The following is a 26,839-nucleotide window of genomic DNA, read 5'->3' as shown; positions in this document are numbered from 1 at the left end:
CAAGCAAAAATATACAAGTGGGATGTAATTAAACTTACAAGCTTTTTCACAGCAAAGGAAACAGTAAGCAAAACAAAAAGACAACTTATGGAATGGGAGAAAATATTTGCAATAAATGAGACTGACAAGGGCTTAATTCCCAGAATATATAAACAGCTTTTACACTTCATAAGAAAGAAAAACAAACAGCTCAATCCAAAAATGGGCAGAAGACCTAAAGAAACTTTTCTCCAATGAAGACATACAAATGGCAGATAGGCACATGAAAAAATGCTCAATTTCGTCATCAGAGAAATGCAAATCAAAACTGCAATCAAATATCACATCTCGCCAGTCCGAATAGCCATCATTCAGAAGTTCACAAACAATAAATGCTTGAGAGGCTGTGGAGAAAATGGAACCCTCCTACACTGTGGTGGGAATGCAGTTTGGTGGAGCCATTGTGGAAAACAGTATAGAGGTTCCTCAAAAGAAAAAAAAATTGACCTCCCATATGACCCAGCAATCCCACACCTAGGCACATATCCAGAAGGAACTCTAATTCAAAAAGACACCTACACCCCAATGTTCACAGCAGCACTATTTACAATAGCAAGATATGGAAACAACCTAAATGCCCACTAACAGATGACTGGATAAAGAGATTGTAGTATAATTGTACAGTAGACTACTATTCACCCATAAAAAAATAATAAAATACTGCCATTTGTAGCAACATGAATGGACCTGGAGAATGTCATTCCAAGTGAAGTAACCCAGGAAGAGAGAGAAAAATACCATATGAGATCGTTCACATGTGGAATCTAAAAAAAAAAAAAAAAAAAAAAAAAACAGACAAAGAAAAAACAAACAAACAAAAAGATAAACTTATCTACAGAACCGAAACAGACACAGAGACATAGAAACCAAACTATGGTTACCAGAGGGGAGAGGGTGTGGGAAGGAATAAATTGGGAGTTCAAGATTTGCAGATAGTATGTATAGAGTAAACAGCAAGTTTATACTGTATAGCACAGGAGAATATATTTAGTATCTTATAGTAACTTATGTTGAAAAAGAATATGTAAATGAATACAGGTATGTTCCTATATAAATGAAGTGTTGTGCTGTACACAAGAAACTGATGCAACATTATAAACTGACTAGAATTCAATGAAAATATTTTTAAATAGACAAAAAACGAAAAAAAGAAAAAAGATATTATCAAATCAAAAGAATAAATTACTGATTGAGGCTACAACATGGATGGACCTTGAAAGTTTATACTAAAATAAGCCAGACACAAAGGGGCAAATAGTGCCCTTTTAGGTGAACTGTCTCTAAGCGTTTATTGTACTATTCCAGTACATTTTCTGGAGGTTTGAAGTCTATCAAAATCAAAATAAAATGTATTATTCATTAAAAACATAAAATGATTCCTCACAGGAGGGCTTTAATTATTAAATGCAGAAATACATGTAAAGCTCCTGGAACAACAATTTGCATGTCCACAGACAGTCACTGTTGTCACTGCCACTCAGAGGGTGGTGCCAGCGCTGATGAGGGCTGCCTCCACTCGCTCCCCTGCAGAGAGGAGTGAGGGCCTGGGCTATGACAGGAAGGGTGACCATGAACATGGGTTAGACAGAGCCACTCCCCAGACTCTGCGTTACCCAGCTTTCTTATACAAACTGCTCCACCTAACATAAACACACTACAGGGATGTATATTACAACACAGGGAATATAGCCAATGTTTTACAATAACTATAAATGGAACATAAAAATAAAAATTGTGCAACTATTGTACACCTGAAACATATCATATTGTAAATCAGCTATACCTTTATAAAAAGTTAAAAAATAATTTAAAAATTTTATCAGTTTAGTATTCAATTCGGTTTTTAAGTAACTACTAAACAGCTTAGAAAGTATAAAATATTTAAGTGTGATAAGTTTGTTTACATATTTATTTACTTTCAGCCTCCTGCTAAAAGAGAAATTAAACAATTTTTTTAAACACAGCTTAACAACCATAACAACAAAAAGACAAAAGTGAGAGTGAAGACAAAATGGAGATTGAATACTTAAATGAAACCAGGGGAAGGTAAAGTCATAAAAATGAATGCCATGAAGTTAGGGTAAGTGTTAAAGGCCGACTAGAAATTCAGCTGTAAGATTCTTGGCAGCTAAAGCAAAAAGTAAAAGATGATGGGACGGGTGGTAGAGCTCAGTGGTAGAGCGTGTGCTTAGCGTGCACGGGGTCCTGGGTTCAAGTGCCAGGGCCTCCACGAACAGATAAATACACCTAATTACCTACCCCCTAAAGAGCCCCAAAGAAAAGAAAAAGAGAAATTTGTTTCCTAAAAAAACCTGATATTAAATTTAGATTAAATACTTAAAAAAAAAAAAAAAGAAACAAATGAGTGACACAAGCGATAATGCCCGTGAGATAAATCTGCAGTGGCTGCTGGCAGGTCCCCATGTCCCACGTGGGAAAATCTGAAACATCCTTCTCACCACTCAGAGTCATCCTCAGCCCACACCACCCCTCCCCCTGTTAAATGCAGGAGCACGGGTAGGGCCCGGCCTTTGCTCTCTCTGTGTCATCACAGTGAGACAGGATGGAAGGGGGCAGAGCACAGCCATTCAAGGAAGGCCACAACAATTAACATCAAAATGGTGAAGGATTCAATCCCCAATAGGCCTTGAGGCTCAAGATGAAGAGATATAACTTCTAGCAGAGCTTGAGCTTCATTATACACCCATTGTAATAGTAACATGGTGAATAACATGCCCCAAGGCACCATGGCCATCCCAAGGCTAGCCACAAAAGGTCACAGGGTGGGAAATGGCCAACTCCCTGGGAATCCCAGCCCCTTGCCCTTAGGCTGCTCAGTCTACTTATTAGCATATGAAACAACCAAGCCCAAGAAAACGAGCAACACAGCGCCACCTCGCGGTCACCACTCTCTCTCCCTCTTCCGAGAAGGCCCACACTCTGTCTGTGGAGTGTGTACCTACTTTTAATCTGAGCACCCGAACCCCAAAACTCGTGGCCTTTCTCTTGCCTTTCAATGTGTCTCTGTGAATAAATCTACCATTACTCAACAGTTGCTTGCTCTTGAAATCTTTCCTGCATGAAGCCAAGGACCCACGTCTGGTGGGGCACATTCCAGGGGCTCAACCAAAGCCTGGGACACAGCCCTTCTCATGCCCCACATCTGTTTTCTTGTATCAACAGGACTGGGATATGAAGGGAGTTCTGAGGCCCCAGCTAAGGGACAGAAGCAGCCCCCAGGGCTCAAAATGGCGGGCAGGCCCTCCCCCAGCAGGGGCCCTGAGGTCGGCCCTGTTCTCTGTGGTTCCCTGTTGTGCTGACCCCCTAGCCAGACAGCGTTCTCCTAGGCCTGTCCCCACAAAACCCTTCTCTCCAAAATTCAAGCACATCATGTCACAGTCCTCTTATTCAACCAGGAAGCTTTCAGCGCACTTTTTCCTTCCCTAGTAAAGAATCTATCTGTCCTCCCTCCCATCCCACCACTTCTTTCTTTGTGAGAACTCTGTACTCCTCACATACCATCCTGAACGCAGCTGCCTTGCTAGCTGGGACCGAGATGCTTCAGTCTCACACAGCCTGCGTCCTTTCACTTTCCCCTTTCTACCTTAAAAAGCCTTTCCTGAGTCTCCCACCACTCTGATTCTGAACTTCACAAAGTGCTGAGGTTGCAGTCACTGTGTGCATACCTCCCAGGTTTTGGCTAGTTTTCCTTCAAAAGATTTTCACTAAGGAGCTGCATCAAGAAGTTTAAAGAGGCTATTCTTACATCTGAGCTGAGGAGCCTGCATAAAATTTAAATGGCTTTGAAGAGAGAGTTAACCAGGGACAGAGAGGCCGCAGGTCCTAGTCAAAAGTGTCATGAGGCAAAATGTTCTTCAAAGGCTCAGAGTGGCTTCTGAACACGGAGTCGGCAGGGAGGAGATGCCAGGCAGTGAGTGGGGTGAGTGACACTGGGTACGCTTCCCCAGCTGGGGAAGAATTGGATTTTGTTCTAGTTTTCCAAACAATTTCTGACTACCTTTTTCTCTTATTGTCACATACCATTTCCTACGAATTAAGAAAAATCAATGTCAGTCATTTGCGCCACTTGGTAGAAGCTACACGATGCCATTCACAGGGCTGGGATATAACAGCCACACCAGTCTAGGTTGAAAGACCAGTGGGGGTATTTCCAAGGTAATCACGGGCATGCAACAAACTCCCCAGCTTCAATTACCTCATCTCAAATGTGAGGCCAATAAAACTACCAAGCAAAGTGCGTGATGATTATGGCCGACATCTGTTTACTAAGTAAGTGCCCGTAAGAGCTGCCGCTGAATGGGGAATGAGTATGATCAACGAGGCCAAGTCAACCTGGTCACACGCGCCCTGCCTTCCTGCCTTGGTGCAGGACCGGAGTTTGTTTAGCTGAGATGAACGCCCCCAGAGCAGCCCCGAAGCGAAAGCTCCCAGCTCTTCCTTTCCTTCTCAGAGCTGATCACACTTTGCAGTCGTCTGTTTTTACAATTATCCCCTTAGTACCTGCCTCCCCTCCGGAGTTTTGCTTAAGCAGCACAGGTCCAGGTTTGTGTTGCTGCCTACTGGATATTCTGGGCTGGGAGACAGGCGACCCCACGTCTGGCTCTGGGGCTGAACGGAGAGGGCAGAAGGCCCAGGGGCCCATGCTGAACCGAGGCCCCAGCACCCAAAATTATGGTCTGACTTTGGGCAAATTACACAGTCTTCTTTACCCTGAGATTCCTCATCTGTCCATGAAAATAACTGCCCATGGCATATAGAGTTTCAAGGATTAAAGGAAATCACCAAATTCACAACCTATTCAAGGGGCTACCAGTGCATCCTCAACAGGCACATGCTACCTTTACGGCTGTGACACACGCTAAGCGGGGCGGACAGACACAGTGAACACTGCTAAGTGCCTGTTTGTTAAGTGTTTCATGAGTGTTATAATACTATTTACAACTTACAACAAACCCAGGAAGAAACGAATATTATAATGCACATTTCACAGATTCACCAACAGATTAAGGGAGGTTACACTCTAGTCCAAGGCCCTTTGGTGAGGAAATGGCGATATAAACCTGTATCTCAGCCCAGGCCTGGGCTACATCTCTCTCCAATCCACCTGTCCAATACACAAGTTTGCACAGGCCAGCTCTTAAATGCAATGTGTGCCACCGTTTGTCAATGTTTGTTAATTACCATAAACTGCTCTCAGAAACCGCTACAGAAAAGACAGGTGGACCCACATCCCTGCCAACAAAGTAGAGGAATTCTGCCTTGCCTTCTCCTGTAATGTGCAGAAACCCTTCCCTACACCACCAAATTCAAATGTATGCTTCATCCGTGTTTATGTTTGCACACGGAATATAAAAGTAGAAGGTACCTGCAGTAATTCTATCTCGGTTCCTTTCCAAGTTTCCAGATTATCCACAATCAGTCTGTGAATGAAAATACTACAATGTGAATGAAAATACTGCAACCATGTCAGTAAACAAATAATGCTGAAACCAAGTCATCAGCGGCTGCCGCCATCCCCCAGCGAGGACAGGCCTGAAGACCAGCCTCTACAGCCACTCACAACAGTGCCCTCTGAACAGAATGAGAATAAGACAAGACAGGATACTTGCCCTAGATAGCTAGGTGCTTGTCTAAAGAATGAATCCAGTGAGCCCAAATGATACATAGAAAATCACTGAACTCTTTAACTTGACATACCTGGCTTTCTTTAGATAACAATGTTTTATTGTTCCAACTACCTGGTCTTTGTTGTAAAGCTCCTATATATCCTAGCTCCTCCCCAACCTCTTCGGAGCAGTCCCTCAGAGCCATCTGAGAGGCTGTCATCCCGGCTCGAGTCCTCCCGCCAAATAAACATAACTCTTAACTTTTAGGCTGCACATGTATTTCAGTCAACAGTTTTGGACACCATGAAGGGACCCAGAGCAGACTTTCTCCACCTGAACTCTCCGAGTATCCGGAGCCTTGGTACCAGCAGTGGCCCTTTGTGCCCATCCACCTCCTCGGGGAGTCCAGATGAATTTGGGTGAGTCTATCTTGGTTCTCGGATCTCCCATATTGGGTGATAATCCTGAGTTTTATTTGGCGGTGTATCCAGGTACCTGGCCCTCCAGTTGAAAGATACTGGGGGGGGATTAACCCACCCAGTGGAGACATACTGGGTGGGGCCTGGTTGAAAGATAACGGGAAACACCCATCTTTAGGAGACGTCCAAGGTGGGGCTGGTTGAAAGATACCAGGAAAATACCCAGTGGAGACATCCAGAGTGGGTCCATGTTGAAAGACCCTGGGGTCAGGACTGAGTGGTTAGGTAAGAGGCTGGCCTAATGTTTTCCTCAATTTGGTTACCTCCATTGAATTTTTCAGAATAAAAGTAAAACTCTTATGAGGAACCTTTCAACTCCAAAAATGGGACCCACTTCCTGGCTGGTAACAGTTTTCTCGGATGACTGAGAAACTTGCAGGAGTGGTATAGGCAAAGACTTCATGCCATAGAGTTGTCCCTGCGGGAAAACCTACTAGCAATTTTATTCTGACAACCCTACCTTAGAATGGGGAATAGAACTTTCAAAAAAAAAAAAAAAGAAAGAAAGAAAGGAAGAAAGAAAAGGAAAAAAAGATAAAGAAATGACAGATTGCCAGCCTCCAACTAATACCCCAGCCAGGTTTATATACATACAAAACTTACAAATTTAATTGGGAATTAAAAAATATCTCACTCTTAAAGTAACTAACCAGGCCTGATAAAAACATTTTTTGGAATTCTGGACTTATAAAAACCAAAACCCTTTTAGGGGGAACTTGGATTTCTCTTCCTGTGTCCTTGAAATATAAACGTTTTATCTTTCGCTGGGTGTTTTATGTGTGTGTATGTATGTATATATGTGTTTCCTTTTTGTTTTTAATGGAAAATTTGGACTCTGCCATGCAAAAGGTACAAGTATTGTGTACATATGGTGGCCACACAAATAAATTGGGATTCTCAACAATCCTTTGTACCAATTTTCAGGCATTTTGCCATCTTAACCTTTCTTGCATCAGTCTGGACCATGAACTGCTTTACCTTTTGGAGAGTAAACTTTTGAATTTTATTTAGGCAGCACCCCTACTCTCATTTGGAAAAGCCTCTTCATCTTATTCGTTTAAAATCACTATATATATATAAATTGATGGCCATATGATGGATCCCTTAATTTGGAAAATCTTTTAAATTGGTGAAAGTTGAAAGAGCTCTCATTATAAAGAGCCGTTTTATTGGTACCTATTAAAATCAAGTTTAAAGGTAGAAAATATATCTAATGGTTAATCTAAGAACTTATTTAAAAAAAACTGGTTTAAAAAGCTACATTTATGTTTTTCCTTTCCCATTAATGGTTTTAGAGATGTTAATAAAATCTTAGAATAATTAATGTTAATTAGGTTGAGTAACTGGAAAAAAGAATGTAAAAATGTCAAAAGATTTTTTTCTTAACAGAAAAAAAAAAAAAAGATAAGGGGATTATCCAAAATGGGTAAATTTTTTTGATGGTTATTTTGAATGAGATAAATAAAATGGACATTTTTGGATTTAGAGACAAGGTTTTGATACTACACTACGTAAAGTTAAAAAAAAAAAATGGCCAAAGAGATCACCTACTGCCCCACAAAATTAAAGTTCAAAGAAGTCCGTTTTATTTGCCCCAGTTTAAAATGTATGTATTTATAGGGATAGATACATATAATATATGGAGACTGTGATATTTGATCTATGACTGGGGCAACAGACCAATTAATCAAATTAAAAGTTGAGAAGGGCCTAAGTTCTTTGGCTCAAACTTGGGGATCCCAGAGACTTTTCTATAAAATTAGATACAGTGAAAAAAAAAAAAAGAAAGAAAAGAAAAGAAGAAAAATGCTTCTGGCATTCCTTCTAGAAATAAAAATTATTGATTAAACCTAATAAATATTAAAATTAAAGGTATAAGAGTTAATAAAATTGAGATAAAAGCTTGTAAAATTGGTATGTTTAAATGGGCTTTATATAAACTTTTTGCTTAATTATGTTGTGGGATAGATATGTTTCAATGGAAAAACGCTTCCCCTTCTTGGTATTACAAGGCTGGGCACATTTCTGTCCCTCAGAAAATATTAATTGAACAAAATAAAGGAAACCAATAGAGTTACATGAGCCGTCCAATATAATGTAAAACTAAAAACTAATATTCAGTGGCTAATAGAAAAATATAATAAGAAGTTTACCCTGGGTTTAACTTATAACTCAAGGAAAAGAGACCTTACTAAATGCCTTATGCAAGCTTTGGAAGACAAGATAAATTGAACCTTAAAGTTTTAAAACATGGAATTCTTTGTTTACAGCTCTTCTCACTGATACAAAAAAGCCAAATAAGGAGATACAATTGGGCCTGCGTGACAGAGCAGTTCTCTGGGGAACTGGAAGTGTCTGTCATTGTCTTGCAGATCAGAAATGTATATACAGCAAACAGTGACCTAGGACTGAACCTAATTAGCTCAATGAGAGAAAACTTAAGGCCAAAGAAATTTTTGGCATTTTAGAACTCAGAACTCTGATGGGTCCGTCAGACTTTGTCAAGAAATCTTAAATGTCTTTTTCATAAATAGTAAGCCTTAGTGATTTGAGCAAGCAAATTCAGCTTACTCCAACTATTATTATACCTATCTTATAAGTAAGTTTTAAAGTGAAGCTATGAGATCTCTAGCTTTGGTCTGTTTATAAGCCTGAGTACACATTATAGATGTGAGATATTTCTACAGCTAAAAAAAAAAAAAAAAAAAAAAAAAACAAAGTCAAAGAGCTCTGCTTAATTGACGTAAAAAGTAATAGCTTACAAATTAAGTATTTTTAAAATAAAAACTGACTAATTTGACCTTCAGGTTCACGTGAACTGGAAAATATTCAATATTAAGATAACACTTGGTATTGTTTAGTTTAAGTATGTTCTAATTAATATAGACATCTTTAAAGTCATCAATATTAAGTATAATACCTTTACTGTACCTAGGTTTAATGAAAGTCAAATAAGATCCTGTTATATCTGTTACAGATTTGTCAAAAATAATAATAGTAATGTGGTGTGATAAAATTTGAAGTAAATTAAATGCAAATGAGATGAGAGTTTTGGGTAAATTTTTTAAAATATATATTTAAAATATATGCTTAAGATAATCTCTAAATGTTTGGTATCTAAATTCTAGAGTTGTGCTAAATTAAGTTAAATGATAGGATTTTATTTAATAGCTATACCATTTTCAGATAAAATAAGATTGAAATATGAATTACTTAACATATGACTTCCTCTTACAGAGAAACTAAAGGTGTTTAGAAATATTAATAAATGCTTGGTGCCACTCTGAAATAGTCTCTATTATTAAGGGAAAGATCCCAGTATCCTAGGAAGGTAAGATAAATGTGTAAAGGAAGATACAAGGAATGGAATTATATTTTGTTAATGAAAAATAGTGACTTTGTCCTGAATCTGGTTACTTCTGAATGGAAGAAAAAATAAGGGACACACTAATACGAGTATAGAAAGCTGTGGAAGGCTTGTGGAAGAGGAACCCTGAGGAAAGAGTTTTGTACGTGGTCAGAATTGGCTAAGTTTAGAATCAATTTGGGCAAAGTAAATGAATCTTAGAAGTAAGCTGGTACAAGACTAGATTTGGTTTTCTCTCTGTTAAGGGGACAAAATTTTCTTAAAATATTAATCCACCTTCAGTAACAAATTGTAAAACTTCTTATGCGACTTAAGTGATCTGTTGTGCCTTTACCTTTGAAATATTTTCTTGTTAATGAGTAAGTACTACTTTACAGTGATCTATACGTTTATCTGACCAAGTGTTTTGAAAACTTTTAACAAGCTCCCCAAATATCAATTTCTCATTAAAATTCTTTTAGTCTCCAGTTAACTATGGGATGCTACAAAGGGTCCCTGAAACATCTCAAAGAGAGATTTTAAAGTAGTAAGTTTCATTTGGCATGTTAACTAACATGGGAAGTATTGTCAAATGAATAATAAATCTTCCTAGGTTATATTGTATGAGAAAATATTATTAATATAGATATTCTAGAAATTATATGGACTCCCTAACATTCTGGTGTATCTGAAATGTTACCAGTCATAATTCTGGTTATTGTGACCAGGTTTCTTTATAGATTAGAGTGTAATGTTGTTTAACCATGCTGTTAATTCTGTTGTCATTTATAGGCAGGTAATTGTTTTCTTCTGATGATTTTGCAAAATACTCTCTCTTCAAGGAGATTTACTGATTTCTAATAAATTTCAAACTATAGCACTGAAATAAACTGGGTAAGAAATTTTAAAGGTCTAATGAAAACTCTGATTAAAAGAATTAGTTACGTGGGACTGAGTAAACTGATGAATATGGTTACAATTTTTGATTTTGTCTGAAATACTACTGGCTTTTAACCTGTTTACCAGACATAAAGAAACTCTTCTCCTTAAACTAGTTATGATTCACGTCAATTTGATAAATTATACCTATGTAAGCAGACTTAGAACAGTTATCTTTTCTCTCTATCTGATCCCTCAAGAGACTAAAATCTTTAAGGTCCCCAGTGGCTCTATGAGATAAATTAGGAAGATCGTCTCCTAACAGGTATAGGACCCTCAAGGTATTTTAAGGACTTCAAAGAGAAAAGAATTTACCTAAATCTGTTAGGCAGAAATCTATGACAAGCCCTTGACGGGGCTTTCCTGGCCTTAGCAAACCTTATTAACATTCTAGCTTAAAAGTCCTTATTAAAAGTTCCAACACAGCCAATTTAAAAGAGCCTATATGATCAAATAATCAGACTTAACTTGTAAACAAATTCACCTTGATTTGACTATATTTGATAAAAATGAGGGAACTTTAGTGAGAAAAAGATTATATTTTAGTGGATATTAAATTCTCGTTTTGTTAATTGAGGTCTATATTTAGTAAGACACTTCCCAGATCATTCCTTGCTGTCATGTTACATTGCTGCAAAGTTTAATTGAATTATTAAAAGGACACAGTATGTTTCTTTCTGAAGCTTAGTAATATATCCTTGGGTAAAGATCCAATGCCCCATGACATGCGGCCAGGGGATTATACATACTGGAACAGGCATGACTTAAAAAACTGTCTCCAACATGAATGGAAGGACTCTATCAGGTACTCTTAACTAGACCATACACAGCAAAGCTGAAGGAAACTGACTTTCAGATTCATTTCCAATCAGAAAGAGCCCCTGCAGTGCACTGGCCTATAGAGCACTGCTCACCTTAAAACAATGCCCAAATGGAGAAAAAGCTACCAGGCCAGGATGAGAAGATGACGACATATGAGGTAGACAGCTGACCCAAGACACCAGACCAGGCCTGTATACCAATTACTTTGATAATTTCTCCTACCTTTGATTATGAACTACTCCAATTGTTAAGTTTATGGTAAATTACCTATGTCTAGTACTTCTGTGTTACCTTGGTGGGTTTCCCTACTCCAAGGCTCTAACTAGATAGCCCTCAGAAACGTTATTCTAAAAAGGAAATTATAGTTCTGTTTAGGCCACTGTTGATCTTACAAGGTGGGAGACCTCACCTGGCCAATTAATACTTGCTCGAAGCCTGACCATAAATACAAACTTTCTCGTAAGATCACTCAAACTCAGTCAGAAACACAAGAAAAATTTTAACCCCAAAATATAACTTCTTGACTATTAAATTCTTAATCGTGACTTTATTAACGTTACTAGCTGTATTACTTATATCCTGTCTATTTTATAAGATTGTTTTCTCTTACATTTCCCAAAGTGTAGCTAGGCCTACAACAAGATTGATGATGGCAAATCATATTGAAGAAATACATAAAATTTATAACCCTGCATAAAATAATTATAACAGTGTGATTCTAGGTATGGGAATGAGCAACGAAGGGTAAACATTTCCTGGATCATAACAGACTAGTAAGACAGGCCATCCAGAGAACTTCTAGTATCAACAGGGCCTGATAAAAACACCTAACACCTTGAATGGCAGGTCAGAAGTTTCTTCAACCTGAACTAGGAATGAGCCTTCATAGCACCCTGGGACAAAATTGGTCATGAAATGTCTCTCAAAATATTGGTCGAATTTAGGACCAAGGGGGAGCACTGTGAATGAAAATACTACAATGTGAATGAAAATATGGCAACCATGTCAGTAAACAAAGAACGCTGAAACCAAGTCATCAGCAGCTGCCACCATCTCCCAGGGAGGACAGGCCTATAGCTCAGCCTAGGCAGCCAGTCAGAATGGTGCCCTCTGAGGGGACTCAGAATAAGAAAGGACAGAATACTGGCCCTAGATAACTAGGTGCTTGTAAAAGGAATGAATTCAATGAGCCAAAATGTTTACTTCCTCCCATACAAAGAAAATCACTAAATTCTTGAACTTGAGATGCCTGGATTTCTTTAGATAACAAGCAATCTTTTATTCTTCCAACTCCCTGGTCTTTGTTGTAAAGTTCCTATATAATCCTAGCTCCTCCCCTACTTCTTAGGAGCAGTCCCTCAGACAGATTTGAAGGCTGTCATCCCGCCTCGAGTCCTCCCGCCAAATAAAGCATAACTCTAAACTTTCAGGCTACACATTTCTTTCAGTCGACAAGTCCCAGAATAGACACAACTCATCAATTCTGTAATGGAACACACTGGATCAGGAACCAAAAGCATGTTCTAGTCCAGAAAAACTACGGGACCCTCTTTCTTCCTGTCATTATACAATCCCACCAGAACTCATTAATTTGCTGTCTGCTCATCTGGCAACCAAACTCAGAGAAGAGTCAACTCAGCAGAGTGCTGTGCTGGGGAGAACACCCCGCAGCAGCATGGCGGGCTGCCTGCCCTCCCGCACGCTCTGCTGACCCCTAGTGTCCTCCGTGGAGACCAGGCCAACAGAGCTGTTCCCAACAGCTGCAAAGTCCCACACATTAAATAAAAGCGTTTTATTTTATACGATATGTTACATATATAACCATCTCTGAAGACAGCTTTGCAAGAAGCCCAAATCTTCAACATTAATCTGCAAAGGCAAATGCTGCCCCCAAGGGAAAACAAGTCTTAAAACGATGCTAAGGCCTCCAAAGTCCTCTCCAGGACCATCAATCAAACTGCCTGCAGGCCTGCAGCTGCAGGCGGCTACATGTCTGTTTTTAAAGCAACCCCTTCCTGCCGTCAGGTGCTACAATGTCCCTCTACGCCCTCCCATCTGAGGGTAAGAGCAGCCAATACAGAACCTTGCAGGGAAGCACTGACAAGACTGGACACAGAGGATCAGAGCTAAACTAAGCCTTCTGATGACACGAGCTTGTCACTGTGTCATTTTACAGATGAAGATATATAGAGAGAGGTGGGGTGATCTTGCTCAAAGTCACACAGCTAATAAGTGGCAAAGTCTGTAACCCAGCTACACCCTCCGGTGTGACGCCCCCGCTGGGACGCCCACAGGGTTCTCTCGTGCCTGCCGGACCAGTCCTTTACTGTCACTCATAACCCACCACCGGGTCTGACACTAGCCTGCCTTTTCAGCCTCTTCTCCCTCTAGTTTCTCAGGAACAAGGCTGCTCGGGACACTGTGTGACTTCCGGCTCCCCAAACCCTCCGTGCTCAGGGTGGTCTTGCCTGTGCATCCAGCACCCTGCTCAGAGGCTCTTCCTCCCCTGCAGGAGGACGTTTCCAATCTCCGCAGGGACACCCCCTCAGGGAAGCCCTCTTTTCACCCTCAGCATGGCAGGTGTCCCAGGCCACATCCCCAGCTGCCCCATTAGGACTGCGAGTGCCCAGGTTTGCTAGTCAGACCAGCAGCCTCAGAGCCAGGGTTTATGCCCGGGTCACCCTGCAAACCTACTGCCCGCCACACAGCCCCCAGCCAGCAGGTCACCTGGAAGTCGCAGCAAGTGCCCCACCCAATCCCGAAGTCTCTTCATTTGCCAGCACCGCTGATGACTGGTCTCCAACCTTTGGTCAGTTTTGCACAAAACAGCAGCTTCCACTGTGAAGCAGGGGGCTTTCTCTTCTGCTCCCCATCCTTACTGGAAACGTCAAGGGAAACCAAAAGGCCTTTTCTCAACCCTTTTCTGATGACACCCTCCCACCCACAATATTCACATGCTCAAGAGCTTTGGGTCCACGTGGTTTTGTTTCCCATATGCTAAGTGGCTCAAAACACTGCGGGATTCTTTCTCTTTTGAGAGTATTTGTTTGTACTGAGTTTATCAGCTTTAATCACTTTTTGTGTCTCTCTTCAGTGTCCCTAGCAGTTGCCACTTCTTACTCCCTTCAGCAGCCTCCCTCCCAACATCTAGTCTAGGAAATCAGCTGTGATGAGGGGCCCGGGGGCAGTCACAGAAGATGGAACTAAGGCACAGAGAGGCGACATAATTTGCCTAAGAAGATCAGCTTCAAGCCCCAACACTGTGTGTCACGTACCTCTGTTTAACTCTTATGCTAAACTAGTTAACTTTTTATAGATTATGGTTATAAACAGATGAGGTATCAAAATACATACAAGGACACACATCAACTCTATGATGTTCATTAACTCCACTATTTTGTTTCTATTTATTTTATTTCTGTTAAAAAAAATTAGGAACCTCTGCAGTCAATATAGCAAAATGTTAATGGGTTTTAAATCCAGAATGTAGAGGCGTAAGTGTATCATTAATCATAATTATTTGTATGCTCACAAAATGATTTGACAGACTCTCTCCCCTCCCGCTACTTGCTACTGGCTCTCACCTGAGCTCCCAGACCACACATCGAACAGCCTTTCACTTTACGCACAGCTGAACTCATCAGTTTTCCCCCAGAGCTCCCTCTGCAGCTTTCCCTCCTCAGAGCACAGCAGGAATATCACTTACCTCATTAATCCACCCAGAAACCTGGGCCTAACTCCATCCTACCTTCACAGACATCATTCATCCTTTCCTTTTTACCATCTAAACATGCCTAAAGTCTGTTCATTTTTTCCCAGTGACTGTCCCACTGACTGTCCCACCGCTCAGGTGGAAGCCACCAACACTGCACACCTGGACTCACGAGTCTCCCAAGTGGCCCCACAGACGCTCTCCCATACTAGACACAAATGGGATATTGTCACTCCTGTGCTTTTATGACTCTTTTCAAACCTACTGTTCTTAGAAGAAACTCCAAGTTTTTCACCTGGTGAAGGTGTTTGCCATGAAACTTTGAGCTCAGGAACGGCAGGACCCCCCTCCTTCTTGGCCCTCCCCTTTCCCCAAGGCCCAGCCCTCTCCCCCTCAGCCCCGCCCTCTGGCACAGCGCTGGCTCAGGAGGACCTGCTGAGCTACACCAGCCTGTATTCTAACCCTGGTCTTGAGTTCTTAGCAAACTGCTTCACTTATCCATACAAATCCAAGGTAGATTAGAAAGATTTTAGATGTTGAGCTAGACTATTGATTTGGGGATTTTGCACTAGCAACCTGCAAGTACATGTTCTAATGATTCTGTCTTCTTAAAACCACACCCAGGTTTTAGTAGTATTTGTGGAATGTCTTCGGAGTAAGAGGGACTGTACTTTAACAGACTATATGTTTTATAACATGAATAACCCGGACAGGGTCACAAATGGAATCGCCTCACAAGTGACAGAAGACAGGTGAGAGGCACAAAGCAACAGGTCTCAAAGATGGTAAGAGCAAAGTTGTTTCGCCAACCCCCCAAAAATTCCTGAAAGAACCAAAAATTCTGAATTTTGAAAGTAAAAGGCTATCATATATAGAAATAAAATAAATGATCCTCTTCATCAGTGTTTCAAGATCTGACTCCAGATATTTTAGCAGGCCATACTGAATCCTAGCACAGAAAAATCAGACGGACTAGTGGTGAGTAAGTTCCAGGAAAACGGCAGTAATTCCTCCACTTGTGTAAAGACATACACTCACCTGCCGAAGGTGAATGTAGAATGCATTCTGGAGAAATTTGGAAGCTTCCAGGGTCCGCTTCTGAATGTCAAGGACACGGACAGCTTGGGAGCATGCTTCTAACTCAGTCACCAGCATTCTTACACTGCAGGGGGAAAAGGAGGCCCTCAGTCGAGAGCAGAGATATTCCTGTCGTGTCTCCCAGGCCGCGCCTCGGGGACTCAGTGCCCTGCAGCAGCCCGGCCCCAGGCGAGGACACGCAGCGTGGCCCACCCAAGCAGGAGGGGCACTGTGCTTGAGAAATCCCATCCCCGATGGGGGCAAGAGGGGCTGGTGGGGTTGAGTGAACCTATAAATGCCCACAGAAATATGCCTGCATTCATTCAAGTGATACAAGCAACAGTAGAAGGCTATTTAACAAAATTTCAATTTTCAGTGGAAATTTTGCCATTCCTTTCCACTTGTCCCCTGCACTCTGAGACAGGCTTAGGCTCTCTCACACCTGCAACTCTGAAGCAATAGTTGTGAAGTAATTTTACTTTGCTGCAAGTGTCCTCGCTCCCCGTGTCACTGTGTCTGTCCTCTCTTAACACAGTCGGATATCTTCCTGGATCTCTACCTGAGTTCCTTTCTCCTCCTCCTCAGATCCTGAGATAAAGGACAAGTGAAGACACATGACCAGAAAAGGCACTGTGGACTTGACCGAAATCCACAGTGACCCCCTAGGTGAGTGCTGCCCACCCCTTACCTTCGATTCTCAAGGTTCTGCCCAGGGTGACATCCAGCCCAGAGAGGTGGCCCAATTAAAAGCTATGTGGCTTGGGCACGGGGACAGGTGCAGGAGCTGGTTCTGGGGCCAGGCCCCTCCCCACGTCTGCTCCCCTCTCCCCCGAAGCCCCGCTGCCAAGCACTCAGGCTCCGTGATCTGATGTCCTTCTCTTCTACTCTACTCCAAACCCTTTTCCTTTTCCTTTTTTCCCGAATTATCCCCAGCTGGAGTGATTTTTCAATCGCAGTATCTAAAAAATTTCCTGCAGCCGAAAATGAGGTCTCCAGATATCAATGCCCATATGCTGGCTCCTGAAGAGAGCCGCTGGCTAGGGGGACCCTCACCAACACTCACGGGGCATCAGACATGTTCCAGGGTCGGCCACCCCCAACAAGAGTTTGCTGTGGCCCCTATGCCCGCACAGCATCCCTGCTCACAAAAATATAGTTGGCCCACTTATCGGTTATTAAGAAGCAAAAATACAAAATTGCTCATGTTTCTTACTAAAATTATCTATGAAGCGGAAAAGGGAATTGTAATAGAAAAGAACAATTTTGACCCCATGTTAGGTCTGTTCCTTTGGCTTTAACCCTGTGCCCTGTTTTCTAGGCTCAGACTTGCTATCTCTGCACCATTTGTAAAAGAAAGTTGCCTTTAGACTGAAATATCCAGGACAGCCTCTTCTCCTGGCCGTGATCTTGAAGGATGCTAACTAATCTGCACTTATGTAGAGATGGCAAGTTGCAAAATAGAGAATAACTTTGTTTTATTTTTGGAGGTTTTACAGGGGCAACATGATTTGATCCACATGGACAGCTGTAAGAACAGCAGATTCAAAGGACAAGCCATTCATACAACAAGAAGTTTCCAACAACCAACTGCAGCCCCGCCCCTTTTTAGTATAAAAGGAGACTCAATTCTGACTTGGGAAAGATGGTTCTCCAGGACATCAGTCTGCCATTTTCTGGGTCTGCCAGCTTTGCAAATAAAGTCACTATTCCTTGCTCCAACACCTCATCTCCCAGTTTATTGGCCTGTCATTTGGTGAGCAGAATGAGTTTGGACTCGGTAACAAAATGACTGCATTGGAGGTAGTATGTCTCCACTGTTTCCTCATTTCCAATATGTAACATGCACATTATTTATGATCTAGTGCAAATAATTCATCAAAGACAACCACAAAAAGAAACTATACTCACCCAGCTATCAACACTGAAGTCAAAACCTGTCAATTTTATATGCTGTTTAAGAACACAACCGAAAAACCTAACATAGGGAGTCGATTCCACGGAAATAAAATTATTTCTACTCCTTCAAAACTTTTTCTTTTCTTTTCTATTTTATTTTGTTTTGCTTATTGAAAAGAAAATAAAAGTCAAATAATTTTATTTCACGTATTTTTGTTATAGCTACATACTTTAAATACTACAAAAAGACTTAAATTTCAATAAAAAATTGTTCATATATTAGTATAAAGATATATACACAATCAATGGGGATTAGGAAAGGAATGGACATTTACTAAAAATCCACTGCAATCCAGTCTTTTACAAGCATATCACGGAATATAAGCTCTATTATCCAGGGAGCCTCACCCACATTCTCACTACTGAGTCCCTTAGTAATCAACCACTAAGTCACCAGCATAGAACCATGTGATCAGTATTTTAGGAATATATGAGGGAATTAGCTCATTCAATTCTAAAACAAAAACCCTAAAATAAATACTGAACTTATTTACAGATAAAGAAAATTTGTCCCCAAAAAAGTAAAGTTTCTTCCTCAAGGTCACAAAGCTAATAAGTGGTAAAGGTAAGATTTGAACTAATCTGCCTGATTCTAAAAACTAAGGTGGAAATCCCATTCGACTGGGGAGTGTCCAGCTGCACAGCCTATCACCCTATCTTTGTTCAGAGCTGGCCTTAGACAGCCTGAGACAGCACCCCATTCCTGTGGAACTCGAGGGCAAATGATAACAATAAGGATTTTATATCCAGCAGTTTCTTAGGTCTCATGTATATAAAGTGTCAGCAGGTCAGCAGAAAATCTCTGGGAACCATGAGTGGGTCCAGACCTTTTTGCTGATTAGAAACTCAATCTATCAGGATAGAGTGACCTTCCCATGAGAGGCCACATGGACATAAACTAAAGGCAGCTGAACAATGGAAACTAGCAAGACCCCGGAACTCAAGCAAGGATCCCTGCCATCCCCCACTCAGTTGCCTCTTTATCCACGTGGACATGAAGACAGAAGACCCGGGTTCTTGTCCAAGTTACACTATCATGGATTCTCACCCATAAAAAGTTACGACTCTATGCTGTCGTATGTCCTTTCCAACTCAAATATGATGACACCAATATCTCAGCAGAATATCTATGTCTCCACTTCCCCTCTTCTAACAGGAGACTATTTCTGTGGACACAAAGCAGAAATCCAATTTAAAAAACCATGCAAGAAGCCAGGCGAATTTCTGCTTAAGAGACTTTGCTCTCACGCTCAGTGAATGAAAACTCAGAAAAAGTGGTCCTTCTCCCTCAGCAAATGGGAGGTAGCCTGATTGTGTGTGTGTGTGTGTGTGTGTGTGTGTGTGTGTGTAAATCAAATATAATCATGTCTGGGACGTGTACAGATTATTTTTAATTTCACTGTAATTTCATGGGGATGAGCCAACATTTAAAGTAATTTGAATGTAGTGTTCTGAGACAGACTCAGTCTCTTTTGGTGGAGGAGGTGAAAGGGGAGAGTAAAGGAGGAAAGAGGTAAATGAAGCAAAGAAGTAAGAATACTGCTAGGGAAAGGCAAGATGTTAATTTTGTTCCTCATTGCATCACATACAAATTAGGGACTGGCTTTCCCCCGATGTCTTATCGAGCACTGAGTTGCAGAAGAAGAGGCGACAGCCCATTTCTCACTGAGATTGTGACTGTACGTGGCATCTTATAGACACAAATCATTTATCCTGATCAAACACTCTAGCAGCAGGCTGTAATTCTCCTGTTTTGAGAGACAAGAAAACAGGAGTTCAAAGCGGGTAGATAACTTGACAAAAGTCAGAGGACCAGTAAACAAGAGAGGATGAATTCAAACTCAGATCTGAATGCAGAGTCTCATCTTCCCACTCCCAGGGCTGGAAAATCCTTAACACACAGGCTCCCCAGCTCCCCTGCAGTGTTCCTGGCACCAAGCATTTCCCATGGTAATGGTCTCCAGTTCTCACAGACACAGCGCTCTGTGCAGCCAATGACCTTGAACAGACCTTGATCACCTACCTGCCACACCCACCAGGCTTCACCACACAGGCAGGAAAGCTGGCTTTCAAGTGCATACAAAGCCACCCTTGGTCTAACCTGGGCTCTTCTTCAGCTTCTCCAGCCTAAAGGCAGCCATGAAAGTGCTCACAGTTTGTACGTGAGCCACACTACCTCTCTCCATCTGTGTCCCCACCTATACTACTTAGCTATGAACATTTTGAGAATCTTGGAAACAAATTTTTAAAAACAGAAAAGAAAGGATTCTGGAACAAGTACTTAATACTTATAATTTTAAATGACAAGTTACAAAGTGAGTATTGACAAACCGAATCTTCCTTTCTAAATGTCAGTTTTAAGCATTTAAAAATATAATAGCAAAAAATTCTCACTTACAAAATTAACAAAAACATAAATAATAATCTGGAATAAATTCAAAAATAATGCCCATATTCTAAATGGAGAAACTTCAGGACTGTACTGAGGGTTAAAGTAAGAGGTATGAATGTAGAGACATAAACATACTGCATGGAGAAAAGCAGTTTTGTAAAGATGTAAGTTCTCCTAAGAATAATTCAAAACTTACTAAAAAATCCCATGAAAATTCCAATCTGATTTTTTTTAACTTGAACAAAATATTTTGGAATTCTTCAGGAATAATAAAGTCATAATACTTGACAAGAAAATTTGGGATGGAAGAAAAGAATCAAAAAAAATCAGACTGCCAGTTATTAAATAAATTTTTACAATATGTAAGATATGGTGCTGGAGTAAGGAAAGGAGATTGACAGAAGGGAACCATGAGCTCAAAAAGAGACTCTAGTGTATGTAAGTATTTTGTACAGGTGGGATTTCAAATCAAAGAGAAAATTATGAATTCGATAATTGTCCTGGGACAGAGAATCACCTGGAAAGAATAAATTCCATTCCTGTCATAATGACCACAAGATAAATTGCAGATAGTGATGTAAATATTAAAAAGTACTAGTAACAGCAAATACAACTCTTTGCTCTTATTAACTCAACTTCTCCTCACTATAACATGTACTATTATAATCTCCATCTTAGAGATTAAAAAAACCTACAGAAGAGATTTATTCCATTATAAGAGAGTATTTCTAAGAATAATGTCAAAGATAAAACCCATAAGGAAGACATTTACTATCCTAAGAATAGTTTGAGCCACAACAAAAATGAAAGGAAAGAAATGACAAGAAAAAGCTCTGTGATACATGTTGATGAATTCACGAAGTTAATTTTCATAACATACAAAAAGCTGTCACAAAGCAACAAGAAGCTCCCTCACTTAAATGTGGGCAAAGGACAAAAGGAATCATTCATTTTAAAAAAGTCAAATGGCTAATGAGTGAAAAATGCTCAAAACTTCACTGGTCATCAAATGCAAACAAAAACAATGAAAAAGCAATTTTGCTCATCATATTGGCAAATATTTTTAAGATATTCTAGCTAGTGTCCATCTGTGGGAGAACAAATCATGAGCGACTTTTTCAGAGGATGACATATCAATGGATTTGTAAGCTCTGAAAAACGTACATACACACTGACTCAACCCCACTTCTAGGAATCGTTTCCTTTAGGAAAAAAAAATCAGTCCAAAAAGATGTACCCATCAGGGCATTTACACAGCACTGTTTACAAAGGTGGGAAGAAAAACTGAAGTGAAATCATATCCAGCGATAGAGAATTGGTTACATAAGTAATTGTGCATTTTTTCATTCCCCAATGGAGAAGGAATTTCTAGTCACTTGAAGGAGTCTGTGATGAATGTAAATGTCACATCCAGGGACTAAATTTCCAGAAGCCTTAACTAAAGGAATACACATACAAGATCACAGGAATGTCTGTACAAGAAGGATGCAACTCAAACATTCTTTCTGACAGTGGAAAGTGGAGAAAACTTAACTGTCCACCATCAAGACAATGATGCGGTAAATCAAGGTGAGCTGCGGGCACTGAGGGAGCTGGCGTTTCACCGTGGTCCAGGGCCTTGTCCACAGCACTCTCCCACCAAATGTGTCCGTGGACGAGAGACGACACCCGCACATCAGGAGACCCCTCCAATCTATCTGAAAGGGCCGGGTGAGTCTGGAGTGGGAGGACGTCCATGATATACCCCTGAGTGAATAAAGCCAGCTGCAAAAAATCATATAGTATGGTCTCATTTTTAAATAAAGCATATATACACACACCTATACATTGATTTCTCATATGTGTATATATATGTATCTCATAGGCATAAAGGTCATGAAATATATATACCAAATTTTCAACAGCTTTTACTCTCAGGAAATAATGGGAAGGGAGTTAGGGGCCTTCCTGTACCACCACAGTTCTCTTTTCAGTATTTCAGTTAAGTATACTTGGAATTTAAAAGTTTATTTAAGTCCGAAGTAAAATGGACGATGCCTCCATAAGACAGAATGCTACACTGGTCTTTAAAAATCATGCCAGGGGAGATAGAATATTGTAGAAAAACATGTAATAAGCCGAATGGAAAATGGAGGTCTCCGAACAGTAAACAGGGACAGAGTGCTCACTGGTTTTTATGACAGAGATGATACACACTGACGAAAAGAACAGAAAATAAATGTTAAATTGTTAATTATTATCTCTGAGTAGCGGGACCAGGATAGACTCTTTTGCCCCTTTTTTCAGACATATTATATTAAATGCACATTATTTTTCATCTGAAAAAAGCATTTTTAGACGTGTAGTACCACGCAGTGGGGAATAATACAAGAATACTTACAGAAACAAGTAACTAGGAGACACCGCAGCAGCGCCACACAATGTAAAACGGGCAATCCTGATTAACACCGCTCAGTTACATAAGGATCCACAAAGTGAGAGCACCTGCTGTAACAGGGCGTGGCCCCCTTCTATTTGTCAGTTGTGTCTTCAGGGCTGAGGCAGTTCTGAGCACGGCCAGTGTCAGTTCCGGTGTCTGGATGGATGCTACTGGAGGTGAGGGCACCTGCAAGCAGAAAGGAAGAACAGAAACCATCCTCTGCCTTTTCTGTCTTGTTTCTTTGTTACTTTAAAAGAGAGGCATAAATAAGATAAACTGTGTATCTCCCCTACTGAAATTTCAGTAATGAAACCGTTTTTAAAGGCTTCAGAGCTTATATTCTGTCTATAACTGTCTTTTCAACAAAGCATCATATTTATTAAATGTTAATTGACTCAGTTAATTAACTCCCTGTTGAAACATTCAAGTAAAGAACATGAAAGGCCTTACGTAAAAGAACCACACCTGCAGTGACTAGCTCAGCTGTCTTGACGGCAATGCAGTCAGCCCCCACCATCCCGTGGCCCTGAGCTCCTGATGCTGGTAAGAGAGCACGCTGCCGCCTCAGATGGAGAGATACTGTGAAAGCATTTTTTGAACTCTACAGTACTGACAAAACATAACTGACAAATCCCAGGCTCCTTTGAAGCTGTCATTTTCGGTTTCTGGCCAACCCCAGTCAATGAGCAGAACCACCCCATTCCCGAGTCATGGGACTCACGTGGGAAGAAATTTTGTAGAAATTTCCAGGTACAGAATGTAACCAACTATATGTAGAACTCTGACAAAAGAAAAGATGAAATACTCTGATGTTGAAGACACTCAAAATATTCTCCTAAGCCTTAGTAGCTGGAAAGGCTGGGCTTCTCCTCAGCCACTTATTTATTTCACAGCCAGTGAGCATCTCCCACAAACCCTGATTCCCTGTGTCTGCTGGGAGCCTCAGGCACACTCTTGCTGTCGATCTTATAAGTCACAGGGCAGACGCGTGTCTCTCATGCCTGCCACCCTCACACAGGCTCGCCTCCTAGCCTCACTGTCTGAACTTGGCCCCATTTTCTCACCTGTTTATTTGGTATCTGTTCTTCTGTAAGCTGCCTGAAATGCTTTTTGGAACAAGTCAGAAGAATGAGTGGGTAGAGAAATGGACAGTTGGACAGGTGAGAGGTGGGCAGACAGACAGAGAGACTCCAAGAAAAGGGGAACAAAGAAAATTCCCTATGCAGAACCCTCTTCTAGTCAGGGAAGAAAACTGCCACGGAGACGTGTGAAGAGGCAGGTGGCTTAGGGCTGTTTCCTGGATTCCATGAAATGTCACACCAAGAGAGAGGGTAGAACTATAAATAATAAAAAAAAAAGCATGCATGCTTGAAAAATATATCTACAATATGTACTTTCAAAAGAATAGATTCAAATCAGCAGGGCCCAATTACACAATCCTTGGGTATTTACAGAAATGAGAATCCCATCTCCAAACCACAAGGCATCCCTTCGGAGCACTGAGAGTCTACACGGGGCTGTTATAAAGCCTTCACCACAAAAGCTATGCCCTCCTGCACTTACGAGGAACGAGCAGCTGTGCTCGGGCTGCCCACGCGCATCATTTACACCTTACAGCACCTCTATGGGGGAGGGACGCCTAGCGAGCCCCATCTCTGCAGGACAGAAAACAAGCCCGGGAGAGGCTAAGCCGACCTACCAGTTCTCCATCTCACAGGACTGGTCACTCCAGAGCAGGACTCGAACTCGGACCCACGTTTGTAATCACGGTACTACCGTGCTTTGTGTGCTTTTTGTGTGTATAATACATTTGTTTCTGGCATGAAAGTATATTTAATAAATGATCGGTTGTCCTGTCTATCTCATTTGCTCACAATCAATCTTTATAGTGTTGAATTGTACTCTTTTTCCGTGGAGAAAGGAACGGAACGAGCGGGTGTTAGAATGAGGTGGGGCTCCATTCTTTATCTGTTACCTCATCTCATCCAAGTCCCCAACCAGGGAGAAGGAGCAAATGTTTTCTTCATCTTTTAAAGAGAGGGCTCCACTGATGGTGACTTAACTCCAAAACCAAGTCTGGGGAAAGAGCACATTCTGCAACCAGAACATTATCACCTGTAGGAAGGCAAAAACAGCTCACGGGAGGGCTCAGGGGGTCACCCTGATTTAATTTCAATCGATAAAACAATAATGCACTCTAAAAATACTAGCATGCAATGGATTGGCTCTTTCTTGACATCTAGCAAGTTTCCACAGCCCACATGTAAAATTATCGTGAACCAGTGAAAGGAAGTGTCTACAGACAAGAAAAATCAATGCCACAGGTAAACTGAAACCCAGGCTGGAGGAAAGGAAGAGAAAGGGCATAGTAAAGAAGTGGGGAAAGGCAGGGGAAAAAAAATCTTCACACGGACTCCCAAGCATCATCCAACAAGCATATAATCATTCGAGAGAGAGAGTTACTGAGGTCCTATTCTGTGCAAGATTGTAGAGCGGGTGAAGCAAGAGCGCAGCGACCATGGCGGCAGCAAGTGGCGGGGCTCAAATACACTTCTGATCCCGGTACCTGGCACACTTGTCCTCAGTATAAAGGCAAAAAAAAAAAAAAAAGTAAAATAACTCTGTAAACTCCAAGCATTGTTAAAAAAAAAAAAATTAAACAAAACCTAAATACCTGGACAAACAAACCACGCACATTGCTGGATCAGAAGACAGCGCTCTTGGAATGGCAGTGCTCCCCAGAACGATCCGTATATTCAACGTGGTCTCGATCACAATCCCTGCGGGCTCCTCTGCAGAAACTAACTAGCTGCTGCTACAATTCATATGGGAATTCGAGGGTCTCAGTAACCAAAACGTACTTGAAAAAGAAGAACAATGTGAGAGGACTTGTAATTCTCAATTTCAAACCTTACAACTGTATGTCTAGGTGAGATTAGAGGCCATTGTGAAGTTATTACTGTGTTTATCTGTATTTTCTAAATTCTCTACAATGAATATAACTGTTACAATAAGAAAAATATAAAGCAAGGTATCTTTTAAAACATGCACACCGATTCATTCATTGGGAAAAAAATATTTTAACTATAAAGAGGTAACCAAATATCTAATGAAAAAGGACTACTTAAAAACAAGTGTGTATTTACATTTTTCATAAATTGAAAACTGAAAAGCACAAACACATCAAGTTTCTAGGGAGACCAATGCAACATATTAATAGTTATTTTCAAAAATTCTAATTGAACAATGAAAACTCAAGAAAGGGAAAATCGCGATTGACAGCCAACTGCAAACACATGGAGAGCAAAGGCCTAGAAATCACAGTTCCTTTAACTCTGATACTAACTCAATAGAACAGGAAATTCCTCCCTGTGGGGACAGTGGAATCCCATGCATAAGACAGGATACACGGTACAAACTGCACTAGAATCTGGGGTGATTTTCTTAGAATAATTCTAAAGTTACAACATTGCTGAAAAACTATAAAAACACTGAAAGACAGATTAAAACACATAGTCATATATATTATATAGAAACATATGAAGTCTGCTCCCATGTTGCATAGAAATACAAACATATTTGTTCATTTATGGGCACTGAATATTTTATCCCAGGTAGAATATTTCAACTAAAACAAATAATCAATAATACACACCTCTTGTCAAATCTACTTGATAAGGTACTCTGCTATGTAACCTTAATGTGTCTAAGATAGATCTAAAATTAGTGAAAAAGATCTTTGTATGGTTTCTTGAACTCTTCTCAAAATTCCAAGCTTAATTTTAAAATAGATCTGAGCAGTATTTCTATATTAACTTTTCCCTCGTGAAATGAACAGCACAGTCTGTTGTCAAAATTCTGTCCTTACAATGATTCACGAGCACCGTATCCTCACAAAACTGCTGGACAGCAAGGCACTATCCAGACACTGTGACCAAACAAATGAAACACAAGGAAGACAGTGACCCTATTCTGGAGGGCTTACCGTCTGTGTCAACTCTGGGGTTTTTATTTGATTGGTTTGATTGGGT

The 26,839-nt window shown here is 40.7% G+C and overlaps 1 long non-coding RNA gene across 5 annotated transcripts in view; it reads right to left on the bottom strand.

The window, feature by feature from the left end:
* LOC135323187 (uncharacterized) overlaps positions 1 to 25,388 on the bottom strand; it is a 34,101-nt gene extending 8,713 nt beyond the window's left edge. For 2 of the 5 annotated variants that reach the window (XR_010384415.1, XR_010384417.1), the window contains exons 1-3: positions 23,274 to 25,388; positions 22,770 to 22,994; positions 16,003 to 16,126 (exon numbers count right to left, since the gene is read on the bottom strand). This is a non-coding gene — a long non-coding RNA (uncharacterized LOC135323187). The other 3 variants (XR_010384414.1, XR_010384416.1, XR_010384418.1) reach the window with 3 other exon arrangements.
* Between the last annotated feature and the right edge of the window lie 1,451 nt (positions 25,389 to 26,839).

This window comes from Camelus dromedarius, chromosome 16 (assembly GCF_036321535.1).
Source record: "Camelus dromedarius isolate mCamDro1 chromosome 16, mCamDro1.pat, whole genome shotgun sequence".
NCBI lineage: Eukaryota > Metazoa > Chordata > Mammalia > Artiodactyla > Camelidae > Camelus > Camelus dromedarius.
Note: the sequence above shows the minus strand (reverse complement) of the source record. Positions and strands in the feature narration are given on the sequence as shown.